The sequence below is a fragment of the Phocoena sinus genome, chromosome 12, assembly GCF_008692025.1.
Source record: "Phocoena sinus isolate mPhoSin1 chromosome 12, mPhoSin1.pri, whole genome shotgun sequence".
NCBI classification, from domain to species: domain Eukaryota; kingdom Metazoa; phylum Chordata; class Mammalia; order Artiodactyla; family Phocoenidae; genus Phocoena; species Phocoena sinus.
In genome coordinates, this window is record NC_045774.1 from 37,079,174 (window position 1) to 37,099,545 (window position 20,372).

The window sequence follows — 20,372 nt, forward strand, 5'->3', positions numbered from 1 at the left end:
GTACAAAGACAATTGTGAAATATTGGGAAGAATTAATGAAGGTAGTTGTGGCTGGGACTTCTTAGATGATTCTTTAAAATAACTTGTTTTCTTCTGCGTGAGACTACTTGCAATTCTACATGGAAAAGAAGATAGAATAGATGAGTTAAATAAAAATAATTTTTACAAATAAAACATACACTTAATATGTGACTTTCCAATACATTTATTTTTGGAAAAAAATTTTAAAATAACATGTATTTTTAAAATGTTTTAACGATTAAACTTTTGGTTATATAATGCATTGCATCTCATTTGAAGCAATTTTAAATGGGATATTTAAAGGAAAAAAATGATAAATTATGGGCAAAACACAACAGCAAGTCAAATTTATGATCTCTTTTTCTTGTTTTTGTCTCTACAGTCAGTCTGACGACTAGTGCTCTAATTGATTGTTAGAAGTGCCAGACCAGATTCAACCATTCACTTAAACCAGAATACATATTAGGGTTAAGGATGAATAATTCAAGAAATATTTTGGTGGAGCTCTTTTCACATTGCAACTCTAATCAGCAGATGGAATTTAATAGCACCTGGATTAGGCAGAAACTAATGAGGTAAAAATTTCTTCCTCTATACCTACAAAAAAATGTTCTCATTTGCACTAGGAATTTTTAAAGGGAGAAATCATTCAGATTATATTTTTTGAGTACACAGAAGGTATAGCAAGTTAGTTGAGAGCCTCCCACATGAGAGAAAAGATATATGCTTTTGGATCAGAGATGAATTCACAGCAAAATGTACTCTATTGGGCTACTAGCCAAAGAGGCTTATCTGTGTTGCTTGTCACTTAATACACACAGATTCTCACATACACCCATATGCAACTACTGCTACTGCTGCTCTCCAAAATTCGGTTTTAACCAAGGGAATTTCCAGCCAGGCACTACTCACTTGCCTTTCACCTCCTGTTCTCTCTCCTCCCTTCTGATTGACTGGTCTTCAGTACGTCACACTGTTGATTGATAACTTCTTGAAATAACCTCTATTTCCATAACTTCCTGGGGGACCATAAAGATTTAGTCCTATAATACCTGGTATAGTGGTTCCTGGCCTGTGCAGGCTTGGACTAGACTGTGCATTCTGGGGGTGGCTGCCTCTGCAGACACAGGCAAGCCGAGACGTGGGTGACTCTGCCTGAGTCTCCTATGACTAAAAAGGAAGTATTCACTTCCGCTTAAAAGCACCAACTGCTGTCCAGTGAGAGTCGTCGCTGGGTGGCATTGCTGCCTCCTTACAAATGCCTTTATGAGCCTAAGGGAGTGCAGCTTGCTACTCTGAATTTTAAAAAAAATTAGCCTAGGGTAAAATTATGATGATATTTTCTGGATCTTGTGGCATTTGTAGTATGTATCACTTTTAATAATTTGTAACTTGCTTTGACTTTCTCAGTCTAATCCTTTGGTTCTAAGAGCAGTATGAATTTAATAGCATGTAAATTCAGCTGTTTTAGATGGTCAGTGAATTAATAGTAAAAGAGGAGAAAGAACGAATCTATTGCCTATCCCTTGTTTCTCATGGTGACGGCAAAATTTTGTTTTTTTTAGTTTTATGTTTCACACATAACAATAACATAGTTTAAATGAACTTCTGTTTTGTTAACCCAGTATTGTTTGTTATAGGATAAAAATAGTAAAACCAAGAAAGCTGTGTTGTTTTGATTAAAGAACTTAGTTTGGTTTTGGTGATGGTGATCGTAAATCTACTGATTTGCTGTATAAAACTTTTTTTTTTTGATAGTGGCACTAGCTTTATTATCTTTGGGGGCCTAGAAGGGTTGGGCTCTGAGGAGCAATGGGGACAGGAGTTATGGCGGAGCTGTATGGCCATGGCCTTAGGTGGTGGGCATCTGGGGTGACTCGGCCTACAAGTGCCCATTGGCGTCACCAGTATAGCCACTGGGGGCGGTGGGCACTGGTCCTTTCTTGCAAGGCACAGGTGGCAGCCACAAGCCCAACTCCCTTGAGGCCAGGGCACTCCATCTTGCGCTCCAGAAGCTTGTGGTTCTGCGGCCAGAGTCCCACGCAGGCCGTGAGGATATTCTCCGTGCAGCTGCGGGGGCAGAAGGACACGTTGACCACCTGGCTGCCTGGCGGCACAAGCGGCACCTGGAAGAGGATGCCAAGTTGAGCAGTGACAGCACGGGGTGGAAGTTCTGCGGCTGTGGGTCGACGTCGGTGCAGAAGCTCACACGCTGGCACAGATCTGTCAGCAGCGCCAGGTCCAGCATGATGGGCCCGGTCAGGAGCGAGTCCTCGCACTTGTTGAGCAGCACCAGCGTGTTGGTACCGCCCAGCATCAGCTCTGATTGCTCATCCAGGGCACGCTTGCTGTCGCCCACGTATGGCACATACTTGATGATGACACAGTGACCGGGCTCCACAACCGGCTAGTAGAGTGTTGGGTTGCTGTGCACTGTGTCGTCCACCACGCTGTTCTTGCACACCTCCTTGGAGCAGAACTGTGGCGGGGTCGACAGGTTCTGCCGGTCATTGTTGCCCAAGTGGTTGTACCTCACGATGGACGTGGTCTCATGGCCAAAGCAGATAAGCAAATCCACGAGCACGGACTTGACCTTGGTCTGGCTCGACCTTAAGTCGTCTCCACCCACAAAGAGGCTGCACTGCCACTTGAACTCGAGGGCACCAGGCACCAGCATGGTCAGTGGGGACCCACCGAGTAAGGAGCAGCCCTCCAAGATGCTGGCCACCGCAAACAGCATGGAGGGCGACACTTCCAGGCCCAGCTGGATGGTGCTCAGCAGGTTTTCAGCGGTGTCATTGAGGCCCGGGATCACTTCGGAAAAGTGCTCCGTATTCGCTGTCTTCCGCACGATGACTTCAGCCAGCCCGGCGCCGGACTGGAAGCTGCAGAAGTCGGTACAGATCAGCTCCAGCTGCTGGGCGCGTGCCCAGGATGACGTAGTCAGCCCGCGCGCTCTGGTTATTTAGCCGTGAGGAACTCTGGGAGGTAGATGGAGGGCCGTGGAAGCAGAGCCTCCAGGTGCGACCACGGTTTTTCCTGTGGCTCCTGTGTGCACTGCATCGCCTCCGCCAGGTTCAGAGATGATTATGGCCCAGACGTCGAATGCGAGGTCGTCGGGAGCCACCATGGGCAGCAGTGAGCTGAAGGGCACGAATACCTCCTGGCTTTCTTTGACCAGGCCCAGGTTAACGGGGACGCCTGCGTCAGCGAGCCTTTGTAGTTGGCCTCCTTCTGGCAGGTGCGCGAGGGCCAGGACAGGCGCAGTCGGTGGGCCAGCACTGCAGCAGTCTGGAGCCTTTGTTCGCGCCCCAGCCCACAAGCACGACCGCGAGCCCGGGCACCTGCCGGGCGGTCCGGAAGGTGAAGCCCGTGGGCCTGGGGTGCATCTTGAGGATGGTGGCTTCGGGGCTGATGCACGTCATCCGGTACTTACTGCACCTCCCTGGCCTCGGACTGTAGACCATGTTGGACTCTGGACCACAAACTTGGTGGCGACCTCCATCGCGACGAGCGGCGCGGAGTCAGCTGGGACAGCGGCGGACAGCTAAGTAAAACTTTAGAAAGCTTTTAATAGAGCTATAAAGTGAGTCATAAAATAATTTTTTATTTAAAAAGATATCACATAACAGTTTAAATTCAACTTGGTTTGAATCAAACATATCCTCATAGACCGAAGACTCTATGAAAATATTTATCTGATTGGGCATTTCAATGAGAACTAGTCCCTTTGTTTTATGGTAGCTGAGGTACTGACTGACATCTCCTGTAAAATAGTGAAGGGATGACTTAATTCCTTTTATTTCATAATAATTTAATTTCTAGAAGCCCACATAACCTTACAATCAATTATTTTATTGTCAGTATTTAATGGAAAATCTTAGATGGTATGACTGGGATGTAGAATCAAAGAATATATGTTGACAAAAATTTTAAAACTAAATTGCATATTTATTTACTCTGAAGTCTTTTAGCGCCACTAGATGGCGCTAAAATATATCATGATAAATTTTGTTATTCATCAAGAGGTTATATTAATTTTATGACCTCGTTAGTTGGTGCATTCTTTGTTTATATTTTTTAAACATTTAAAACAACTTAAGTGCTGCTAGTGTAATTGATTATTGAAATAGGTAATAAAATCACCAAACTGTAGAAATACAGAATTTGTAATTAAAATTATTCAAAGTGTTATTTTGGTGGCCCACAGATATTGCCTTATGCAGGCTTTCTCATCATATAAGGTTCCTCTCCTCTAAATTCACTAAGAGGAAGAAATACTTTGCAAATGGACATAATGAATAGTTTCATGAACTGTTTGATAATCTGATTAATGATGAGGGGTGACGTATGAACACATTGACAAAAGATTTAAATTCTTGACACGTGATACTTCCTCCAACAAAGATAACATAAAACTAATGATATGCCACTACATGAGGACATCAGTGATTCATGATTGATTTGTTGTAATTTCAATGAATATTTACAATTAGTGCACAGAATGCTTTGAAATGACCTGCAATGTCACACAATTTAAAGGGTTTCCTCAATTTGACAGTAGTCCTAAAATTTTACCCATTATTAATAGATATTTTGTGAAGTTGAAAGAAACTTTTATATACTATTGCTAGTAAGCACATTATGATCAGCTGTGCTAGAGGAAAGCCTGAGTTGTCTTTCCTTGTCCTATGGAGACAGGATTGAAGAGTATAGCCAGTCCCTGGAGAGAGGTGTGTTAGATAGTAACATAATTCAAGTGTTCCATATAGTGTCTGGATCTTGTGATATTTGTGGTATTTGCTGCTTTTAAAAGTTTCTCATTTGTTGTGACTTCTTTTCTCATTACAAATACATATTCATTTTTGTATGTAATTTTGTATTCTTTTTCTTAAATAGGGCTCAAAAAACTGTATAAGCTTCAAATTGCACAAATTATTCATTTTTATTCCATACAGTCTATGCTTTTTTTTCACTATTGGACTTTTGTTTATGTTGTTTTCTTTGTTTTCTTATGCCCTTTCTCTCAGTATTGCCTTTCTAATTTCTACTTGCCTAGGTCTACAAGACCTGGTACATATATCATATTTCCTTCATGAAAAGGGCTCTGATCTCTTTCCCAAAACTCCACACTTCAAGTCAGTCAAGAGTAATTTCTCCCTCATCTAGAAAAATGTATTTTTATTTCTTTTGTGACCCATTTCTTTGTATATCTTGTATTATATATATTTATGAATGTGTTATTTTCCCCTATTGGGGTCTTAACTTCCTGATGAAAGAGTCTCAATCTTATCCATATTTGCATCCCATGTAGTACCTAGCACAGTAATTTATATATTACAGGCAACCCACAAATATGTGTAAAATAAATTAATGAGGGCATGAACATTGTTTGATCTGAGGGTCACAGCATATGTTCTTCTCTGCCTGTTTATTTGAACTCTGAACATTTTGGTCTTAGGTGTATGCTTATATTTAAAATACAATATGCATCAGCCAGACTCTTGGAGAAAATAAAGGAGCGTATTCTACATTTACAAGAAATCATGGTCCTATCTCGATATAGGCAACATTACAATACCATAGATTCCTCTTCCAGCATATAGTTAGTCTATATCAGGAGGCATCAAACTATAGCCCATGGGCTAAATCCAGCCGGCTGCCTGTTTTTGTAAGTAAAGTTTTATTGAAACACAGCTCATTCATTTTTATCATGTCTGTGGTTGTTTTCAAGCCACAAAAGCAAAGTTGAGTAGTTTCGACAGAGACTGTTATAGTGAGCAAACCCTAAAATCTTTACCATCTGGTGCTTTATTTATTTATTTTTTTTTTAACATCCTTATTGGAGTTATAGTTGCTTTACAATGGTATGTTAGTTTCTGCTGTATAACAAAGTGAATCAGCTATACATAAACATATATCCCCATATTTCCTCCCTCTTGCATCTCCCTCCCGCCCTCCCTATCCCACCCCTCTAGGTGGCCAAAATGCACGGAGCTGATCTCCCTGTGCTATGTGGCTGCTTCCCACTAGCTATCTGTTTTACATTTGGCAGTGTATATATGGCCATGCCACTATATCACTTTGACCCAGCTTAGCCTTCCTCTTCCCTGTGTCCTCAGGTCCATTCTCTATGTCTACGTTTTTATTCTTGTCCTGCCCCTAGGTTCTTCAGAACCATTTTTCTTTTTTTTTTTACATTCCATATATATATGTTAGCATATGGTATTTCTTTTTCTACTTCTGACTTACTTCACTCTGTATGACAGACTCTGGGTCCATCCACCTCACTACAAATAACTCAATTTTGTTTCTTTTTATGGCTGAGTAATATTCCATTGTATAAATGTGCCACATCTTCTTTATCCATTCATCTGTTGATGGACACTTAGGTTGCTTCCATGTGCTGGCTATTGTAAATAGAACTGCAATGAACATTGTGGTACATGACTCTTTTTGAATTATGGTTTTCTCAGGGTATATGCCCAGTAGTGGGATTGCTGGGTTGTATGGTAGTTCTATTTTTAGCTTTTTAAGGAACCTCCATTCTGTTCGCCATAGTGGCTGTATCAATTTACATTCCCACCAACAGAGCAAGAGGGTTCCCTTTTCTCCACACCCTCTCCAGCATTTATTGTTTGTAGATTTTTGATGATGGCCATTCTGACTGGTGTGAGATGATGCCTCATTGTAGTTTTGATTTGCATTTCTCTAATGATTAGTGATGTTGATCATCCTTTCATGTGTTTGTTGGAAATCTGTATATCTTCACTGTAGAAATGTCTATTTAGGTCTTCTGCCCATTTTTGGATTGGGTTGTTTGTATTTTTGATATTGAGCTGCATGAGCTGTTTATATATTTGGGGGATTAATCCTTTGTCCGTTGATTCGTTTGCAAATATTTTCTCCCATTCTGAGGGTTGTCTTTTTGTCTTGTTTATGGTTTCCTTTGCTGTGCAAAAGCTTTGAAGTTTCATTAGGTCCCATTTGTTTATTTTTGTTTTTATTTCCATTTCTCTAGGAGGTGGGTCAAAAAGGATCTTGCCATGATATATGTCATAGAGTGTTCTGCCTAAGTTTTCCTCTAAGAATTTTATAGTGCCTGGCCGTACATTTAGGTCTTTAATCCATTTTGAGTTCATTTTTGTGTATGGTGTTAGGGAGTGTTCTAATTTCATTCTTTTACATGTAGTTGTACAGTTTTCTCAGCACCACTTCTTGAAGAGGCTGTCTTTTCTCCATTGTATATTCGTGGATCTTTTTTGATAAAGATCCACTTTATCTTGATAAAGATCCACCTTTATCAAGATAAGGTGACCATATGTGTGTGGGTTTATTTCTGGGCTTTCTATCCTGTTCCATTGATCTATATTTCTGTTTTTGTGCCAGTACCATACTGTCTTGATTACTGTAGCTTTGTAGCATAGTCTGAAGTCCAGGAGCCTGATTCCTCCAGCTCTGTTTTTCTTTCTCAAGATTGCTTTGGCTATTCAGGGTCTTTTGTGTTTCCATACAGATTGTGAAATTTTTTGTTCTAGTTCTATGCAAAGTGCCATTGGTCATTTGATAGGGATAGCATTGAATCTGTAGATTGCTTTAGGTAGTATACTCATTTTCACAATGTTGATTCTTCCAATCCAAGAACATGGTATATCTCTCCATCTGTTTGTATCATCTTTAGTTTCTTTCATCAGTGTCTTATAGTTTTCTGCACACAGGTCTTTTGTCTCCTTAGGTAGGTTTATTCCTAGGTATTTTATTCTTTTCGTTGCAGTGGTAAATGGGAGTGTTTCCTTACTTTCTCTTTGAGATTTTTCATCATTAGTGTGTAGGACTGCAAGAGATTTCTGTGCATTAATTTTATATCCTGCTGCTTTACCAAATTCATTGATTAGCTCTAGTAGTTTTCTGGTAGCATCTTTAGGATTCTCTATGTATAGTATCATGTCATCTGCAAACAGTGACAGTTTTACTTCTTCTTTTCTGATTTGGATTCCTTTTATTTCTTGTTTTTCTCTGATGGCTGTGGCTAAAACTTCCAAAACTATGTTGAATAATGGTGGTAAGTGTGGGCAACCTTGACTTGTTCCTGATCTTAGTGGAAATGGTTTCAGTTTTTCACCATTGAGAACGATGTTGGCTGTGGGTTTGTCATATATGGCCTTTATTATGTTGAGGTAAGTTCCCTCTATGCCTACATTCTGGAGAGTTTTTATCAAAAATTGGTATTGAATTTTGTCAAAAGCTTTTTCTGCATCTACTGAGATGATCATATGGTTTTTCTCCTTCAGTTTGTTAATATGGTGTATCACGTTGATTGATTTGCATATATTGAAGAATCCTTGCATTCCTGGGATAAACTTCACTTGATCATGGTGTATAATCCTTTTAATGTGCTGTTGGATTCTGTTTGCTAGTATTTTGTTGAGGATTTTTGCATCTATATTCATCAGTAATATTGGTCTGTAGTTTTCTTTTTTTGTGACATCTTTGTCTGGTTTTGGTATCAGGGTGATGGTGGCCTTGTAGAATGAGTTTGGGCGTGTTCCTCCCTCTGCTATATTTTGGAAGAGTTTGAGCAGGATAGGTGTTAGCTCTTCTCTAAACGTTTGATAGAATTCGTCTCTGAATCCATCTGGTCCTGGGCTTTTGTTTGTTGGAAGATTTTTAATCAGAGTTTCAATTTCAGTGCTAGTGATTGGTCTGTTTATATTTTCTGTTTCTTCCTGGTTCAGTTTCGGGAGGTTGTCCTTTTCTAAGAATTTGTCCATTTCTTCCAGGTTGTCCATTTTATTGGCATAGAGTTGCTTGTAGTAATCTCTCTTGATCCTTTGTATTTCTGCAGTGTCAGTTGTTACTTCTTTTTCATTTCTAATTCTGTTGATTTGAGTCTTCTCCCTTTTTTTCTTGATGAGTCTGGCTACAGGTTTATCAATTTTCTTTATCTTCTCAAAGAGACAACTTTTAGTTCTATTCATCTTTGCTATTGTTTTCTTCATCTCTGTTTCATTTATTTCTGATCTGATCTTTATGATTTCTTTCCTTCTGCTAACTTTGGGGTTATTTTGTTTTTCTTTCTTTAACTGCTTTAGATGTAAAGTTAGGTTGTTTAGTTTAGATGTTTCTTGTTTCTTGTGGTAGGATTGTATTGCTATAAACTTCCCTCTTAGAACTGCTTTTGCTGCATCCCATAGGTTTGGGGTCATCGTGTTTTCATTGTCCTTTGTTTCTAGGTGTTTTTTGATTTCCTTTTTGATTTCTTAAGTGATCTTTTGGTTATTTAGTACTGTATTGTTTAGCCTCCATATGTTTGTATTTTTCACAGATTTTTTTCCTGTAATTAATATCTAGTCTTATAGCGTTGTGGTCAGAAAAGATACTTGGTACAATTTCAATTTTCTTAAATTTACCAAGGCTTGATTTGTGACCCAAGATATGATCTATCCTGGAGAATGTTCCATGAGCACTTGAGAAGAAAGTGTATTCTGTTGTTTTTGGATGGAATGTCCTATAAATATCAACTAAGTCTATCTTGTTTAATGTATCATTTAAAGCTTGTGTTTCCTTAGTCATTTTCATTTTGGATGATCTGTCCATTGTTGAAAGTGGGGTGATAAAGTCCCCTACTACGATTGTGTTACTGTCAATTTCCCCTTTATGGCTGTTAGCATTTGCCTTATGTATTGAGGTGCTGCTGTGTTGGGTACATAAATGTTTACAATTGTTATATCTTCTTCTTGGGTCAGTCCCTTGATCATTATGTAGTGTCCTTCTTTGTCTCTTGTAATAGTCTTTATTTTAAAGTCTGTTTTGTGATATATGAGGAATGCTACTGCAGCTTTCTTTTGATTTCCATTTGCATGGAATATCTTTTTCCAGCCCCTCACTTTAAGTCTGTATGTGTCCCTAGGTCTGAAGTAGTTCTCTTGTAGACAGTATATATATGGGTCTTGTTTTTGTATCCATTCTGCAAGGCTGTGTCTTTTAGTTGGAGCATTTAATCCATTTACATTTAAGGTTGTTATTGATATGTATGTTCCTATTATCATTTTCTTAATTGTTTCGGGTTTGTTATTTCAGGTGTTTTCCTTCCCTTGTGTTTCCTGCCAAGAGTAGTTCCTTTAGCATTTGTTGTAAAGCTGGTTTGGTGATGCTGAATTCTCTTGGCTTTTGCTTGTCTGTAAAGGTTTTAATTTCTCCGTCAAATCTGAATGAGATCCTTGCTGGGTAGAGTAATATTGATTGTAGGTTTTTCTCTTTCATCACTTTAAATATGTCCTGCCACTCCCTTCTGGTTTGCAGTTTCTGCTGAAAGATCATCTGTTAATCTTATGGGGATTCCCTTGTATGTTATTTGTTGCTTTTCCCTTGCTGCTTTTAATATTTTTTCTTTATATTTAATTTTTGATGGTTTGATTAATATGTGTCTTGACATGCTTCTCCTTGGATTTATCCTATATGGGACTCTCTGTGCTTCCTGGACTTGACTATTTCCTTTCCCATATTAGGGAAGTTTTCAACTATAATCTCTTCAAATATTTTCTCAGTCCCTTTCTTTTTTTCTTCTTCTTCTTCTAGAATTTGAATGTTGGTGCATTTAATGTTGTCCCAGAGGTCTCTGAGACTGTTGTCAATTCTTTTCATCCTTTTTTCTTTATTCTGCTCTACGGTAGTTATTTCCACTATTTTATCTTCCAGGTCACTCATCCGTTCTTCTGCTTCAGTTTTTCTGCTATTGTTTCCTTCTAGAGAATTTTAAATTTCATTTACTGTGTTGTTCATCATTGTTTGTTTGCCCTTTAGTTCTTCTAGGTCCTTGTTAAATGTTTCTTGTATTTTCTCCATTCTATTTCCAAGATTTTGTATCATCTTTACTATAATTACTCTGAATTCTTTTTCAGGTAAACTGCATATTTCCTCTTCATCTGTTTCATCTGCTGGGTTTTTACCTTGCTTCCTTCATCTGTGTATTTCTCTGTCTCTCATTTTGCTTAACTTACTGTGTTTGGGGTCTCCTTTTTGCAGGCTGCAGGTTTGTAGTTCCCTGTGTTTTTGGTGTCTGCCCCCAGTGATTGGTTCAGTGGGTTGTGTAGGCTTTCTGGTGGAGGGGACTGGTGCCTGTGTTCTGGTGGATGAGGCTGGATGTTATGTTTCTTTCTGATGGGCAGGACCACATCCGGCTGTATTTTGGGTGTCTGTAAACGTATTATGATTTTAGACAGCCTCTCTGCTAATGGGTGGGGTTGTGTTCCTGTCTTGGTAGTTGTTTGGCATAGGGTGTCCAGCACTTTAGCTTGCTGCTCATTGAGTGGAGCTGGGTCTTTGTGTTGAGATGGAGGTCTCTGAGAGAGCTTTTGATGTTTGATATTACATGGGACTGGGAGGTCTCTGGTGGACCAATGTCCTGAACTCAGGTATCCCACCACAGAGGCTCAGGCCTGACACCCAGTCAGAGCACCAAGACCCTGTCAGCCACACGGCTCAGAAGAAAAGGGAGAAAAAGAAAGAAAGAAAGAAAGAAAAATAAAATAAAATAAAAATGTTATTAAAATAAAAAATTTATTATTAAAAATAAAAAAATTAAAAAGTAATAAAAAAAAGAGAGAAAGAAGAGAGCAACCAAACCAGAAAACAAATCCACCAATGATAAGACGTGCTAAAAACTATACTAAAAAAGCCAAACAAACTGGACAGACAGAACCCTAGGGCAAATGGTAAAAGGAAAGTTGTACAGACAAAATTACACAAAGAAGTATACATATACACACTCACAAAAAGAAAAAAGAAAAAAAAATATATAAAAAGGAAGAGAGCAACCAAATCAATAAACAAATCTACCAATGATAATAAACTCTAAATAGTAAACTAAGATAAAGATAGAAAGATAAAACCAGAAGCAAATTAGATGCAGAAAGCAAACCCCAAGTCTACAGTTGCTTGCAAAGTCCACTGCCTCAATTTTGAGATGATTCGTTGTCTTTTCAGGTATGCCACAGCTGCAGGGTACATCAATTTGATTGTAGAGATTTAATCCGCTGCTCCTGAGGCTGCTGGGAGAGATTTCCCTTTCTCTTCTTTGTTCGCACAGCTCCTGGGGTTCAGCTTTGGATTTGGACCCGCCTCTGCATGTAGGTCGCCTGAGGGCGTCTGATCTTCACTCAGACAGGACGGGGTTAAAGGAGCAGCTGATTTGGGGGCTCTGGCTCACTCAGGCTGGGGGGAGGGAGGGGTATGGATTCGGGGTGAGCCTGAGGCGGCAGAGGCCGGCATGACGTCGCACCAGCCTGAGGCGTGCCATGCGTTCTCCCGGGGAAGTTGTCCCTGGATCACAGGACTCTGGCATTGGAGGGCTGCACAGGCTCCCGGGAAGGTGGATAGTGACCTGTGCTTGCACATAGGCTTCTTGGTGGCTGCAGCAGCAGCCTTAGCATTTCATGTCGGTCTCTGGTGTTGGTGCTGATAGCTGCAGCTCGTGCCCATCTCTGGAGCTCGTTTAGGCAGTGCTCCAAATCCCCTCTCCTCATGCACCCTGAAACAAAGGTCTCTTGCCTCTTAGGCAGCTCCAGACTTTTTCCCGGACACCCTCCCACCTAGGGGTGGCGCACTAGCCCCTTTCAGGCTGTGTTCATGCAGCCAACCCCAGTCCTCTCCCTGGGATCTGACCTCTGAAGCCCTAGCCTCAGCTCCCAGCCCCGCCTGCCCCGGCGGGTGAGCAGACAAGCCTCTCGGGCTGGTGAGTGCCGGTCGGCACCCATCCTCTGTGCGGGAATCTCTCTGCTTTGCCCTCCGCACCCCTGTTGCTGCGCTGTCCTCTGTGGCCCCAAAGCTTCCCCCCTCTGCCACCCGCAGTCTGTGCCCGTGAAGGGGCTTCCTAGTGTGTGAAAACCTTTCCTCCTTCACAGCTCCCTCCGACTGGCAAGTCCCGTCCCTATTCTTTTGTCTCTGTTTTTACTTTTTTCTTTTGCCCTACCCAGGTACGTGGGGGAGTTTCTTGCCTTTTGGGAGGTCTGAGGTCTTCTGCCAGCGTTCAGTAGATGTTCTGTAGGAGCTGTTCCTCATGTAGATGTATTTTTGATGTATTTGTGGGGAGGAAGTTGATCTCCATATCTTACTCCTCTGCCATCTTGAAGCTCAAAGTCCCCTGGTCCTTTAATAAGAAAGTTTTGCTAACCTCTGATATAAATCTTATTGGTAGTTAGGTAGCCAGATGACTAGATAGGAGAATGCAAATCTTTTCTTTTAAAAAATGACTTGGGAATAAGAGAACTACTAAAATTTCAGTTTTGGAGCTATCACTTTTTCAGAGTGTTTGAGAGGTTAGTGTTCTCTTGGAGCATGTACACCCCATTGGGTAGTAGGAGCAACTCCACAGAAGTTTGTAAACAAAAAAACCTCAAAAGAACATGGAGAAAGACCAACACATTGTATTTCCACAGAGTAGGCCAATTAGCAATCACCAAATCAGTAACTTGTAAAGTCCTACAAGGCCCAGACAAATACAGTAACTGGTGGGGGAGGGGTGCATTTGGGGGAGACAAGAATCCAGGATCAGACACACAGCACCCAGTGCTCTCCATTGCATTCGCTGATCTCAACACAGTGAGGTACGTCTGTGGTGATCTTACAGCATGTAAAGGAAATCCCCTTTTTTCCTCGAGCTTCCACAACACTATTAATCACTGCTGCAACACGGCAGGACATGGGCTCCTTGCACCACGAAGAAGTCATTGCTGTGGTCTTTCTGGAAGCCAAGGAGGAAAAGCTCAGAATTTTTAAAGGTTAAGGATTTTAGTCCTTGCTGCATATATCCATTCCTGAGCAGCACAGGGTGTATACAAAGGCATCGTTCTTAAAACCTGTCCTTCTCAGCTCACGTTAAAACACACACACACACTCCCTGTTGTGCATAGTAGGCCTGGCCCAATCCAGTGAAGGATGGATCTGGTATGCAGAGTGAGTGCCGTATCCAGAGATTAGAGCTCTGGAACGGAAGACCTTTATCACATAGGCGACCCACATCCATTCTTGGCTTTTGCTCGGTGCCTTTCACCTGGCCCACCTAACCTGGCTCAGCCTCTCCTAACCGCTCTGCCTTGCCTTTTCCTGTTCATACCAATTTCCAGTCTTCCAGGAGAAGGAGATCAAGTCATGGGGCAACCCAGTTAAAGCCTAGTCTCCCATGAAACATTGAAGGTAGAGAGGTTGCCAGAGGACACTATAGCAGAAAAGCCAGCTCTAATTGGCAAAAATGAGGTAGTTCAATAGGTTGTGCACTCCAAATAGTCATTCTCTGTGGTGAGAGAACAAAAGGTGTCTCTGCTGTGCAGACCCTGAGACCACTGTGCAGGAATAAGGGCCTTAGATGAAAACACAAAACCAGAATATATTTTTTTTTTTTTTGCGGTATGCGGGCCTCTCACTGTTGTGGCCTCTCCCGTTGCGGAGCACAGGCTCCGGACGGCAGGCTCAGCGGCCATGGCTCACGGGCCTAGCCGCTCCACGGCATGTGGGATCTTCCCAGACCGGGGCACGAACCCGTGTCCCCTGCATCGGCAGGCGGACTCTCAACCACTGCGCCACCAGGGAAGCCCCAGAATATTTATATTAAGAAAAAAGTTAACTCAAGATATACCATTTGCACACAACTAGTTCAGTTGGCATCCTGAGACAGCAGGACCCAAGGTGCAGTTATTGAAGGGAGCAAATAAATATAAGCATATTGGCTTAGAATACCATATGGAGGGAGTGGGCAGCTGAGCAGCAAGTCTGCAGCTGTCTCCCCAAGCACCCCTTTTGCCTGTCATCACAACCCATTTCTTGGGACAGTTCCTGGCACCCTATCTCAAGAGTGGGTTATGAGGAGACAAGATGTGGAAAAATCCAGCCTTACCCCTGAGAGATTCCCTCCTATGGAATATAGTGGCTTGTGGGTTGAACCCATCCAGATTAGGCATGAGGTGGTCTCATGCCTAATCTTTTCACGCTGGCATGGCAAATATTATTGTTACATACCCTTCTTTAAAAGGAAAACAACTTCTCTACTCAGGCCACTTTCAAAAGCTGGAGATTCGGGGGGTGGAGACTTGGATAGAGCATACAGGCTCTAGAGGGATTTCCTCCAAAGCCCTCCTGTGCATTTGAACAGAGTATGGTTGGAGTTCCTTTGTCTCACCACTACCCTGACCCAAGTGGGAAGAGGGGGCGATGGTGTGGACCCAGTCAGAGATACATGGTGGTGCCAGCTGCCCCTACCCACCCTGTCTCCACTTTGCCACTCTGCAGATTGATGCCCACTCCTGGAAACTTCCTGATGGCAAAAGGATGGCCCCCACACTGAGGCTCAGTCCTTAGCCTCTAAAGCAGGGCAGGGCCCTGGAACTCCTCTTCCTCCCCAAAGTATGCTGGCCTTCCTTGTGAGCTGGGGACTTTCAGTGTACAGGAGGCTGCCACGTGGCAGATGTGGCATGTCTGGGCCTGGGGTGACTCCTTGCATTCCTTGCCCTGATGGTCTAGACCTCCACAGTTGTCTCATCTGTCGCATTTTCATCTTCCTTCTGCATGTATTTCCCTTTTGGCCACCTCACACTCCCAATACCGAGCACCCACCAGGGCTGGTGACACAGAGATTCCAGTCCCTAAGAGGACTTCTCAGAGGTGAACTCCATTGCCTCACCATCCTTCAGGCTCCGGAAGCCCTCCGTGTGCAGTTTACTCTGGGACACAAAGTGCAGCACGACCTTGGGGCTGGCAGTCACAAACGGCAAGCACGACCTGTGACCCCGCTGGGACCCACTTACAGGTGCTGGCATGGTGCTGCAGCTGTGGCTCTGCCATCTGGGCCATGTCCTCTGACGCCACCTCTGGTGCCTTGGTGCTGCCACCTGCGAACTGCTGGCCTGACGTGGAGACCATGGTAGTCGGTTGAGCTCCTGATCAAGAGGTTGCTGCCCCCTGAGAAATCCAGAGGCAAAAGGTGGTGGGAGAAGAGGCTGCTGCAGCTTCTGTAGTACTCCAGGTGATGCTTATGACACGAGCATTTGAGAATTGTGATTTAGAGAGAGCAAGAGAGTGAGTGAGGAGCAGGTTTAAATAGTGTATAAGCGTGTAGGAGAGCTTACTTACGATAGACCTGCGGCTTCCAAAGCTCACGCTGGGGAGGTTAGGAGAGTATGGAGGAATGGGATTTGAGATTGAGTAAATAAGCATCAGATAGTTAGCATCTGGACTCTGATGGCTCTGGGAGAGTGGACTTGGGCCTGAGGTACTTAGTAAGAATCTCAGTAACTGTCAGAGGTGATGTATCTGAAATAATTGAACTGAGAATAAAATTGCACTTAACTGTGAAAAATGCACTTTATTCAAGATCCAGTAGTTCTCACCCAGGTCTAATCACAGTAGCACCAAAATTGAAGTTACTGCTTTTTTTTTTTTTTTTTTTTTTTGCGGTACGCGGGCCTCTCACTGTTGTGGCCTCTCCCGTTGCGGAGCACAGGCTCCGGACGCACAGGCTCAGCAACCATGGCTCACGGGCCCAGCCGCCCTGCGGCATGTGGGATCTTCCCGGACCGGGGCACGAACCCGTGTCCCCTGCATCGACAGGCGGACTCTCAACTACTGCGCCACCAGGGAAGCCCCAAAGTTACTGCTTTTATTACCTGAAGAAGAACACACAGTTTAGCTTCTCAGAGTCTCACCTTTCAAATGTGTCTAACATGAAAATGAATGTATTTTTCCTAACACTTGAAATAGAGAACATTTTACTTTTGAGCCCCCTTTGGTCTAAGTCCTCTAGGACTAGTTAATACATGCTTGGGTCAAGCCCTCTGGCATGATCCAACTAGAACCAGGATAGGGGTTTCTGATTCTTCAACTATTTTGAAAAGACAATACAATACGAAAAGATAAAGTCATTTGCATAATTAGCTGCAAGTTATTTTGGACTGTGCCCCCTTCCTTCCCCTTCCTCCCCCCTCACATGCCCCCCCGTAGGCTTAGAGGAAAGATACAAGAGGGGATAGAAGAAAAAAATGAGAGCAAAATGAATTTTACATTTTCTGCATTTGACAGCATTGTTCTTTCTACTACTTAATGATACCAGATTATGAACAGTTTGTAAGTTTTTTCATAATATAAGTGCCTATCATCATCAGGGGTATTTTGTTTTTCCTCACTAAGACCATTCACTCTTATTTGCGTAGTAAAATCTCAGTAACATGCGAAAGACATAAACCACTGAAATTTAGACTATTTTTAGCCATAAAGGGATCTGATCAGCACGCATATCTGTAGCACTCGCTGCATATTTACCATGCATTATTAATTCTTTATGTTCACTAAGGCAGATATCTCAGTCTTAATATTCCTTTGTATCCCATTAGATTTATGGTACATAGTAAATCCTCAGTACATATGAGTTGATTTATACAGCTGTGAAAGAGGATAGGTTCAAATTCGTTGGTGATTCCAGTTGGAAAATTCGAGGTCTGTACAACTGCACATGGATGAACGTTGATAAGTGAAATGTCTGGTGGATACTATGAGAATATTCTAGCAAAAATCATTTAGGAAAAGTGGGCAATTCTTTATGCAATGAGAAATTTACAAAAGAATGGTGATATATTTCAAAGCTTGTCTTTATAAGATTTGCACTTGTAAGCATTTTCCAAAGTTAGAGAAAAAGACACTCTAAATCCTTTCGGGAATCTTTATTGCCGTTTGCATACATAGATACTCTCAGGGGGCCCTCGGTTATAAATCCCTTCTTTGTGATGAAGACAGGGCAGCTTTTGCCTCCCTTGCTGACCACACCTTATACATATGCCACGTCTGTCAGGAACAGTCTTCATCTTCTGTGTGCCCCATCCTGGAAAGTACCCACATACGATTTTCTTTGCTTCATTTCTGGGTACAAATGTTTCTCTTTCTGGTTTGTTATATCAAAGATTGGGGCTATTTTGAAATATTAAGAAGCAAATGAAAATCCATGTGGCAGAGATTTTTTAAAGACATTTATCACCATTTTGGGAGCAATAAGAAGCTATTCTGTCTTCATTAAGGACAAAGTAATTGTCAATATGCTTAAATTGCTGGAAAGTGCACTAAGAATAGACACAAGGAAGAGTTTCTCTGTAGCGAGTGTTGTTAGCCCCTTGAATGGGTGACATAGGAGGCAGGTCACTTCAGAATAGATTTTTATTAATAAATCTTGGGTGTCTTAATAAGATCTGAATTATAGACAAATGTACATTTCTCATACTTTGGAAATAAACAAAACAAAAACTTCCCACCAAAATGTCCTTCTTTAAGGCATCAGTTCTTCCCAGAGCTAATAATAATTGAAGGCATATGGAATAGATTTCACTGAAGACTATGAGTGCTGCTATGGAAAGATGGAAAGATCTTCAAGGAATTTTGTTAAGTGTGTAAAAGCAAGGTGCCCACACAGCTTGTATAACTATGGCTGCCTTCAAAATGGCAGTATGACGTTAGAAATCGGGTGTGAGAGAGAGCTTTTTGATTTTGAATCTAGTGCATATATTGCCTATTCTGAAATAAATAAAAATAATAAAATTCTAAAAGCTCTTTGTTACTAAACAACAACAACAAAAAACACCCTGAATTCATCTAATGTTGACCAATAGGGAAGTGGTTAGATGGTACTCCATCTAATGGAATAAACTCTGCATCTGTTAAAAAGAATGAGGTAGATAGGCATAGGGAACGTAGTAAGTGAACAAAAGCAAAGTGCAGTATGTGCAAAGTTTCATTTCTGTACATTTTTAAAGGTCACTCAAAGAGCATTATATACATACACTATTCTATGTGCGGGTGTTCTTTTCAGGAAGGACACACATGGAATGATGAATAGAGATTAGCCATGGGGAGAGAATAGAGGGTGAATGTATGGGGAGGATGATTTTATTTGTCATAAATTTCTGAGTATTTTTAATATGTGTGTGTGTTATTTTTATTTAATGAACACCTAATAGTTAATTTTTGTTATGCCTCTGTGAAAAATTTTTAGTGTCATATTCCGTATTTTCCTAAACTGATGTGAATCCAAGTGGATGAATTATATAATATAGAAAACTCCTGTAAAAATTTCACAAGGAGATAGATAGCAGCCAATCCATTCTAGACACTTTCTTTTTCTTTTCTCTTTTTAGTCACAGTCTTTAGGAGTGATTTATTAAAAATGATTGGATTAAAAAATGATTGGATTTTCCAAATTATTAGCAACAGTATGATGCAGTGGAAATAGTAGCCTGAGAGTCTCACTGAGACTTCCACTTGGGCCCTTTCAGCCTAAGACACAGCAATCTTCTGTGTTCAGAGAAAGAGATGACTAGTTTAAGATTCTGTCCCCCTTAGAATTCCAGGATTCTAATTCTTATTGCTAGAAGGCAGAGGATTCAATGCTGATTTAAGTAATTCTGTGATTCAAAGATTTTTAATATCCTACGTGATATTATATATCAGCAGTTAGGAATGCTGGCTCTTATACCAGTGTGTGTGGGGTAGTACCTAGGTAGACTTGGCGATTATGGTTGGTATAATAATGACCCTCCAAAGATGGCCATGCTTTAACCCCTGAAACATATGTACGTGTTACCTTACATAACAAAGGGATTTTTGTAGTCCCTTTTGCAGATATGATTAAGGATTTTGAGATAGGAAAATTATTCTGGAATATCATAATCACAGGGATCTTTGTAAGAGGGAGGCAGGAGGGTCAGTGTCAGTGGGGAAGAGGTGAAGATGATATCAGAGGTCACAGAGTCAGAGAGATTTGAGGATGCTATACTTCTGACTTTGAAGACAGAAGAAAGGACCTATAACCAAGGAAAGCAGGAAGTCTCCAGAAGCTGGAAAAGGCAAAGAAACAGATTCTTCTCTTGGACCTCCAGATGGAACAAAATCCTGCTGACACCTTGATTTGAGCCCAGTGAAACCCATTTTGGACTTCTGATCTCCAGAATCATATCTTTTTTTTTTTTTTTTGTGGTACACGGGCCTCTCACTGCTGTGGCCTCTCCTGTTGCGGAGCACAGGCTCCGGATGCACAGGCTCAGCGGCCATGGCTCACGGGCCTAGCCCCTCCGCGGCATGTGGGGTCTTCCTGGACCAGGGCACGAACCCGTGTCCCCTGCATCTGCAGGCGGACTCTCAACCACTGCGCCACCAGGGAAGCCCCAGAATCATATCTTAATAGCTTAATAAGTTTATGTTGTTTTAAATCACTAAGTTGTGGTAATTTGTTCTAGCAGCAATAGGAAACTAATACAGTGATTTATATCTAGAATTAAAATTTGAGGGTCATATCAGTTGTTGTATGTGTTTCCATCTCCTTT

The 20,372-nt window shown here is 41.6% G+C and overlaps 2 pseudogenes; both read right to left on the minus strand.

Annotated features, from left to right (window-relative positions):
* Positions 1-1,873: 1,873 nt before the first annotated feature.
* Positions 1,874-3,526, minus strand: LOC116763641 (annotated as a pseudogene).
* Positions 3,527-13,232: 9,706 nt separating this feature from the next.
* Positions 13,233-15,933, minus strand: LOC116763285 (annotated as a pseudogene).
* Between the last annotated feature and the right edge of the window lie 4,439 nt (positions 15,934-20,372).